The sequence below is a fragment of the Anabrus simplex genome, chromosome 9, assembly GCF_040414725.1.
Source record: "Anabrus simplex isolate iqAnaSimp1 chromosome 9, ASM4041472v1, whole genome shotgun sequence".
Classification (NCBI taxonomy): Eukaryota; Metazoa; Arthropoda; class Insecta; order Orthoptera; family Tettigoniidae; genus Anabrus; species Anabrus simplex.
In genome coordinates, this window is record NC_090273.1 from 97,390,178 (window position 1) to 97,400,065 (window position 9,888).

The following is a 9,888-nucleotide window of genomic DNA, read 5'->3' on the forward strand; positions in this document are numbered from 1 at the left end:
CGTGAAAATGGGAAACCACGGAAAACCATTTTCAGGGCTGCCGACAGTGGGGTTCGAACCTACTATCTCCCGAATACTGGATACTGGCCGCACTTAAGCGACTGCAGCTATCGAGCTCGGTATAGAATTTGTTACCAGAGAAATTAATATCCCGGTAACTCCTAGAAAATCGAATATGTGAAAGAATCTACCAAGGGAACGAGCTGGAAGGCTTGAATTTGGAACTCAGAACAAACCATCATTAGTACACAATCGTACCCATTTTTTTCTTTTCATACTGAGCTTTGTTTTTCAGAGACATTCAAGCAAATAACTAACTCCATAGAGCTATAATCCTGTTAGGTCTTGGCTTACTAAGCGACCGCACCTCAATCCGAAGTCATGCAGATTGTGTGGTGATTCATGGTCAGCGTGGCGAACGTCTTGGCCGCTGTTCTTACCTTTATAGACTGGAACCGAAGCCTCACCGCCACATAGTTCCTCGATTATTCTTATGCTGGTTGAATGGATCTCCAACCAACTCTGGAATACAGGTAAATTTCCCTACCTCGAACTCGGGGCCTCCAGGTAAGAGGAAGGCTCGCTACCCCTTGACCGTGGTGTTGCGTGTCATTTCAAAGGGTTAAGATACATTTGAAACAAATCATTATATATTGACGCTTGGCTAATACAAATATTATACCAATCTGTACGGGAAATGTAATTTTTATGTGTATATTATTAAATATACAGTATTTTGACCCTTTAATTCGAAGAACGCAACGGATCTGGTCCCTCTGTTTATTACTATTATTAAGAAATACTTCCATCATATTTATAATACGAAAGTACAATTCCTCGCTGTTCGGGCAAAAGGTCATATGCCACAATATTCTTCTTATCCATTGCTTTCCTTAAGACCGGTCACGCCTCCCAGACACATACAGTTATGCAGTCCACCAGAACAATATTTTCCTTGGGTTCTTATTCCTATGCTAACGAACATTCAGTACATTATACTGTAGGAGTGCGTAAATAAGTCAAGCAAACATACATTCCTAGAGTTGCGGAACGGTAAGGTTCATTTCCCTTCACACGTAAGCATAGGAAAATGAACATAACGAATATTGCCATTGATGCTTTCACGACCCGTACTTAGAGACATGATCCAGGCTTATGCCATGTCTTGACACACATGTCTAAAATAATAATAATGCTATTTGATTTACGTCCCACTAACTACTTTTACGGTCTTCGGAGACGCCGAGGTGCCGGAATTTAGTCCCGCAGGAGTTCTTTTACGTGCCAGCAAATCTACCGACACGAGGCTGTTGTATTTGAGCACCTTCAAATACCACCGGACTGAGCCAGGATCGAACCTGCCAAGTTGGGGTTAGAAGGCCAGCGCCTTAACCGTCTGAGCCACTCAGCCCGGCGACACACATGTCTATAACGAATATTGTTCTGATGAACTATATATCATTATGTGGCTGGGAGGCGTGACCAGTCTTAAGGAAAATATTGGATAAGAAGAGCATTGTGAGATATGAACTTTTACCCGAACAGCGATGTATTATCTGTTGTGATTTGTACTTGCTGCGAGGCGGATGGATACCGCTAGTATAGCTTGAACTGTGATCGGAATAAATGAATGATGTTTACTGTTAAGTGAGTTAAAATCAGTATTTCTGCATTTCTGTTTTGCACTTTTTAAATAATTTATAATGTTCTATTTTTAGTCGTGATTGTTTTAGTTGGCATGTTATTAACTAAGGAACTAGATAAAAGACTTCCTCAGATTTGAGAGATGAGATAGGCATTGTTCTTTTACCTCAATTATATCTTATGTGTCTACAATTATTTATGCTCTAATATACTACTTCTTTTTATTTCCTTTCTTCTCTCACTTCCTTTCAGCTCCCTTTGTGGATGAATGGAAGGGTGTTAACCCTCGGAACGTAGGATAGTGTGTTCAAAAACAAGAGTAGTATTGGAATGCCTGAAAGGCGGAAAAAAGGAATGTTCATTTACCACTTTATATCGTATAGTGCAGTCAAATAAAAGCCTTCTTTTAACACGTTACGTGTCTGGTAGAGTAACATCAGTGTTACAACTAACACAGATAAAAATTGAAGTTTCTACACATGATAGCCGATTTTTATTTTATTTTATGAATATAATTTATTTCTACTTCTTGTAACTCTTCTTTCTTTCCTACCCTTCTAAATTAATCTTCATGCTCGGAAGAAAGTGGTTGAGTTCCCTGCCTCGGGCTTCATGCAAGACAAGACGTCCTTCATCACTAGATGTGGTAGCTCTGGAAAGTTATTTATTATTCCACCTTTCTGCAGATAGTCGAGATATTTCTCCATAGCATTTCAACACTTTTTATACGAATAGATTCAATAATATGCCATCAAATAATTACGGAAATTTTCCCAATGGACGTACGACAACCCACCCGTCTAAAACTTCCTGGGTTTGAAGTAAAGGCCGGTGATGATGGACGAGGAAGAGGCAGTTATGATTTTTTCCGTGTCTAATGTGAGCTCCCTGAAGACTTCAATAGAAAACTTAATCTATATAAATAAAGTTGTAGGGGGTCTGTTGCCTGTAATTCCTTTTGTTTTGCCAATTTTTCAGATATTTATCCGTTTTAGGACAACTCAAGACCGAATCGGTGGTTTTTACTTTTCGTGTCTGTCGGTTTGTCTGTTTGTTCCACCATCACGTCGAAACGGCTCAATAGATCTCAACCAAACTTCATATTTCCAGTATACTCATCCCGGGGAAGGTTTCGATATGCATGTCATTTTGAAATCTTTGAAGAGACGGGGGGTTTATAGGAAAACCAGATCGGTTTTCCTCCATTTTCTCTTATACTATTGATTTTCTGTAAACTCCGTGGACTGTACGTGAAACGTTTCTTCATTATAAACAGCTTTCGTTATGTTCATAATTTACCTTACTCTTCACATGACTGAGAAATTTACTATTTTCTGCGGGTATCATTCTCTGCATTGAGTGACCGACAGACCGACAACGAACCTACAGGTTACCATGGCAACGTGTCTGACTGCTTGCCAGCAGGGAAGTAACGTATTGCCATTTTCCTCATCATGCTTTTAAATTCGTGGTTGTTCCTTGGGTAGAAGGCAAGAGAGGCGTTAGTCGGCCTATCTGCGGGATATTGGCGTAATATCGTTTGAGGTTATAACCGTCCGCGAATTGATTAAGTAATAACACCATTAGTCATCTTCTTATCTGTTTACCTAAGAATCACTACGCCTAAATTTCTCCTCTGTTACCGCTTTCTTATATCCATAACTCACACCAGCATAATTTATTGAGGGGCATTTGATTTTCCAATACATTTACTTAGCATGTACGTATTTGTCGTTATCCGGCTGTCCTCAGTTATAATCCATTTTCTATTAATTTCAACTTTCTTAACTGTATTATTTTCTTCCTTAATTATTCCGTGTGTACGCGAGTGCTAGAATCTACTGGATATATTTCCACCAAACTTCATATTTAGAATCCACCTGTCCTTGGGTAGGTTTTAGGGCAAATATTCTTTCTAAACCACTGAACTGACTGGGGGTTTATACGAAACCGAAACATTGATTTCGCCCTCCCACAAAATATACACAACCAAACTTAATGAAAATCTACCTGCCTTAATGGAAATTAATTTCTAAACTTTTTGTCTCATGTTCATTTCGATACGAGGATTAATAAGGGAGATATCATTAACGGATCGTTTTTCGGTACAAGTCCCATCGGACTTAACTCAAGAGCGGGTGTGTGAAAAGCGTATTTCTTACAACTTGAAAACTACTGAAGATATTCGAACCAAACTTTATTTTTATCATCCACCTGTCCAAAGGTAGGTTTTAAAGGTCAATAACACATCATGTTCCCGAAATGGACTGGCGGTTTAAAGGGAACTGTAATGGTGATTTTACTCGTTCACAATATATACAGTACAAGACCAACCTCACTGGAAATCGACCAAACGTGATGGAATTCCATCTCTAAAACTCTTTTCTTATGTGTATTTTTTCGTCAGGAGGATTAAAAATGGAGATATCATGAATGGTCAGTTTTGCAGGTTAAGTCCAGCGGATATAGCCCAAAAGGTGTTGTACGTGGAGCAGATTCCTTATCTATCTATATAAATAAAATCTTAACGACTGTGTGCCTGTACATTAACTATTTTGGCGAAATTTTCGCACAGCTACACGTTTAAGGGGTAATAATGACCATCTGCATATTTTTTGGGTTTTGTTTCCTGAAAGTCCTAATTTTTACCCTCCTCTCCCAAAATCCAGATTGCGGCATAATCTGCCAGAAGAAAAAGAAAATTGAAATTTGACAAAATTATACGTTTTAGCCTGTAACGGACGGAAAAATTCCAAGATCTTTAAATTGTTCATTTTTTATCCCCGAAGAATATCGAAATATGGAGGCAATTTTAATGATGGTGCAGATCTTCGGGAAGTCCTATCACATAACGGATTGCACAATCTCCGTTCAATTTGGAATGGTCTATAACCATGGTCTTACGACTTTTTGTCGTATCTGTATCCTTTTCACGTTTTATTTTCCTCCATTAATAGATGTTAAGTAAATTTGGACTTTTCACACGCATAATTCATACTTTCAATCAATTACAGGAAGTATAGAATCATCAAATTCTTCACGAAAATTGGCCCACCCAGTAGCCATATATGAGCCAAATGCTATGTATGTAGCTGTCACATAATTATCCGAAAAGAAATGAGATAATGTGAGATAATCTTACAAAAACTTTACCCTGTTCAACGTTTCTAACTCAATCTGACCCAATGAGATATCATAGGACCAGCCATTTAGGCCACTAAATGCGGCGTCTTATGGTACAATCCTTTGTCGATATGACGTTCGTTTAGCAGCAGTTGATCTGTAAATGAAAGTCTGCAATATTGTAAACACGCATATACTTTCGTATGTCGATCTATATATATTCAATGATTTCGATTTGTAGCGATCGAGAAAGGGTGTGTTTACTATTGCAATTAGTACTTCCCACAGCGAATTTGACTGGCAGTAGGAACGGGGTCGTTCTCCAACTCCTGTGTAACTGGCATTAGTAAGGATGGCCTATCATTGTAATGAATAGTTCACTTCTCGATTTGACTTGCAGAAGGCAAGGGAGCATGCAGTTTTGTTTAAAAATCCCCTACCCGATTGTGTTTGGCAGTAGGCAAGGGTGCTTGAAATTATAAACAAATGTCCTCATCTAAAATATGACTGGCATTAGGCATAGTGGCCTGCTATTTTGATGGAAACTCACCAACTTGGTGTGACTGGCAGTAAGCTGGCTGGCAGTAGGAAAAGGGCCTGACATTATAATGATAACTGCACAACTCAATTTTGACTGATAGTAGGGTAGTTGCCTGCCATTATAATAAAAACTCCTCAACTGTTATCTGTCTCGAAGCAGGAAAGGAGGCTGCCATTGTAACGAAAACTCCCCAAATCGATTGTGACCGTGCAGTAGGCAATTATAATGTAAACTTCCCAACTCGATTTTGAATGGCTGTAGGCAAATGAGCCTGCCGAAATCCGTAACAAACACATTACATTGGAAACAATGTATGGGGACCTCCCCATACTGTTTCTCGGATAACGCTAAGAGACATGCAATTTTAAAATAATGTTATTTACTTCGATATTTAAATACAATGTAGAATACCGTGGCGAAGCACGGGTACATTTGCTAGTCATGGAATAATATCTATATATATATAAAATGTTAACGTGTGTGTTTCAAGCTCTTAAACCAAAAGGAGTTATAAGGTGCGGTTTCCACCAAAAAATTCCAAATCGTCCTCAGTATTACAGGGAAATTTTGCACTTCTTGAAAAGACAAACAAGGCACAACGACAATCGCTTAAAGTTTTAAGGCTCTGTCTTCGGAAATGGTGTTTCTCCGATGATCAGCTGTAGGAGGGTAGTTCAAGAGTTGGAAAGGCAAACACACTATATATCTTAGCTCCAAGTGGAAGGGCACTTACTACAGTTTACCCGGAAGCTCTTTAAAGAAAAAAGAGTTTGTTTTTTTATAGAATATGGTCTTTTATATTCTTTTAATACTATTTATACATCCACCAGTATCTTAAGCACTGAAATTAACAGTATAATTCAAAATAATGTAAATCATGCAATATATGTAAAAGCGATCTGTGTTAATATATATAGGCATAATGCTCTTTTACTCTTAAATACAAGGTTTAAAACATGTAATGGTCTAATTTATAAACGCGGGCGAAGCTGCGGGTACATGCTTCTTCCTCAAATGACTGAGATTGCCAAGCCGACGAAGAATGAAGGTGAAAATCCACAGCCTGTTTCCAGTCCTTCGACCGGGTCACGAATGGAATGAATGAAGCCCCCATCTAGCAGCGTGGATAGGAACTATGCCGGCTACCGAAGCCTGTCGCACTCCTCTCCGGCAAGGATTAATGACTTACACATGAAATGAAATTATAATGGAGAGTGTTGCTGGAATGAAAGGTGACAGGGAAAACCGGAGTACCCAGAGAAAAACCTGTCCCGTCTCTAACTTTTCCAGCACAAATCTCACATGGAGTAACCGAGATTTGAACCACGGAAGCCAGCGGTGAGTGGCCAGCGCGCTGCCGACTGAGCCATGGAGGCTTCTAAAATCGACAAAGAATATCATACAATATAAATTTAGTACCTAATCTAATTACAACACAGAATAAAAAAACAATAATTGTATTGCTAATATAGAGAAAACAATACTTAGTCACAAAGAAGCAGCAGGTACATTACTTTAATTGATTTAATTATATGGGTGGAGCGTAGAGGTGATGCCTAACGATCGATATCGAGGCTTTCAATGTTTGTATGACAGAGCTCAGAACGGTCTCATTCAGCGCACCTAAGCGTCGTAAGCAGGTGACCAGTATTTTAGGAATGGTGCCCCTTGCACCCAACATGAGCCCTATGACCTGTATGTCCTCAAGGTTGTACTTAATGAAAATTACACATCATCCGCGTTTTAAAAGAGCCATCTGCCTCATATTATCACGGACATCGCAACCATATTTATTTACCATTAACGTCCAGTGTATATTAGGCTTTGAATGTAAACACAAATTAGCACGGATCAGCGATAATAATAGCTGTAAAGATTGGAAGAACGAAATCAGTATAACACAATGTAAAGCAGGATAATAAATTTATATTATCCTGTTTTAACGGACTGGCGGTTTATAGGAATAACTTAACCGTAAAAATGGGCATTGTTATAATTGGCGTAAATATCTGATATTCTTTTATTAATTATTCAGTATTTAAAAGCTGAGTTTGGTTTAATTATGTATATAGAAAATATTTTCAATTTAAATTGTTAATTTCAAGAGAGGGAAAAGCAACTTCCGGCAACTACCATATACGACAGTAAGTAAAAAATTAGGCTCCCCTAATATTTTGCAAGCTGACAGGTAAATACAAGCGGAGATAAATAACACTGCTTTATTTCGGTATAATTCTTCTTTCTTAATCCGTTTACCCCCAAGATTGGATTTTCCCTCGGACTCAGCCAGAGGTTCCACCTCTACCACCTCAAGAGCAGTGTCCTGGAGCAGGAAGCTTTTGGGTCGGTGAATACAACTGGGAAGAAGGACCAGTAACTACGCCAGGCGACCTCATCTGCTGTGCTGAACAGGGGTCTGGTGGGGGATGGTGAGATTGGAAGGGATAGACAAGAAAGAGAGAATGAAGCGGCCGAGGCCTAACGTTAGATACCGTTCCGACATTTGCCCGGAGGAAAAGTGGGAAACCACGGAAAACCACCTCGAAGATGGATGAGGTGGGAATAGAACACCCTCTACTCAGTTGACCTCCCGAGGCTGAGTGGGCCCGGTTCCAGCCCTTGAACCACTTTTCAAATTTCTTGACAGAGCCGCGAATCGAACCCGGGCCTCCGGGGGTGGCAGCTAATCACACTAATCACTACACCACAAAGGGAGATTCGGTATAATTATTGAACATTTTAAATCATTTTTCTGTGATATAAAATTTGTGTCTTAATTCTTTGGCGATAGAAAACTTAAGTTTTAAACTCTGTGGAATCACGAAACACAACAGATACCTGTAAAAGAGCAATAAATAATGTAGGGCCGGGCTGAGTGGCTCAGACGGTTAAGGCGCTGGCCTTCTAACCCCAACTTGGCAGGTTCGATCCTGGCTCAGTCCGGTGGTATCTGAACGTGCTCAAATACGACAGCCTTGTGTCGCTAGATTTACTGGCACGTAAAAGAACTCCTGCGGGACTAAATTCCGGCACCTCGGCGTCTCCGAAGACCGTAAAAGTAGTTACTGGGACGTAAAGCAAATAACATTAAATTATTAAATTAAATAATGCAGGTGTTCTTACTGGTATGTTATAGTGTTTTAGGTGCTTCGAAGAACTGATAAACTTAAAAACCACATTAACTGAGTCGACAGTGAAAGGGAAAGGCTTCATTCTTCACAAATTAACACATATAAAATGGTCCTTGATGTATCAGTGAAGCATGTAAGGAGTACCGCAATTCTACAAGTTGTAATACTTGAACAAAAATTATTAGAAGTGTGTAACCATGTTTTTTAACATGAAGTATTTTATACCGCCTCTGTGGTGTAGTGGTTAGCGTGATTAATCTCCACCCCCAGAGGCCCGGGTTCGATTCCCGGCTCTGCCACGAAATTTGAAAAATGGTACGAGGGCTGGAACGTGGTCCACTCAGCCTTGGAAGGTCAACTGAGTAGAGGACGGTTCCATTCCCACCTCAGCCATCCTCGGAATGGTTTCCTGTGGTTTCCCACTTCTCCTCCAGACAAATTCAGGGATGGTACGTAACTTAAAGACACGGCCGTTTCCTTCCCTCTTCCTTGTCTATCCCTTCCAATCTTATCCCCCCCCCCACAAAGCTACTATTCATCATTTGAGGTGAGGCCGCCTGGACGGTGTACTGGTCCTCCTCCCCAGTTGTATCTTCTGACCGAAAGTCTCACGCTCATGGATACTGCCCTTGAGGTGGTAGAGGTGGGTTCCCTCGCTGAGTCCGAAGTAAAAACCAATCCTGGAGGGTAAATAGATAAAGAAAGAGAAATAAAGAAATTATTTTATATTTCTAAATAATATTCATCAATTTTTAAAAAAGATTGATTCGATAAATCTGATGATGCTCTTTCAAGAACGAAACATGTCGTTCTACTTTTTATTGAATTATTTCTTTTTTAGGTAATGAAATGTTGTATGGCTTTTAGTGCCGGGATATCCCAGGACGGGTTCGGCTCGCCAGGTCCAGATCTTTCTATTTGACTCCCGTAGGCGACCTGCGCGTCACGATGAGGATGAAATGATGATGAAGACAAGACATACACCCAGTCTCCGTGCCATTGGAATTAACCAATTAAGGTTAAAATCCCCGACCCGGCCGGGATCGAACCCGGGACCCTCTGAACCGAAGGCCTGTACGTTGACCGTTCAGCCAACGAGTCGGACTCTTTTAGGTATAATATATTGTTAAAAGTTTCCTGTTTTAGTTATTATCTAAATTTATTTATTCTGAATTACTTTGAGCAGCCTGAAGTACCTGACGGTTAAAGTTTAACTAAGTCGAAACTGAAAAGAATTCTTCTAGAACAAGTCAAGACATAAGACCAAGTCACCTCCGTACAGACCATGAAGGCCCTTGGAGGAGTGGAAGGTAAAGGCTTGCACCATTGTTAACCGCGGCACGTGATGGCGTAGAGTGGTTAGCTCTACGCCCGGCCGCCTTTGCCCCCAGGAATTAACCTGGTAGACTACTCATTTTTGGTGTAGGCTGAGTGAACCTCAGGGCCATA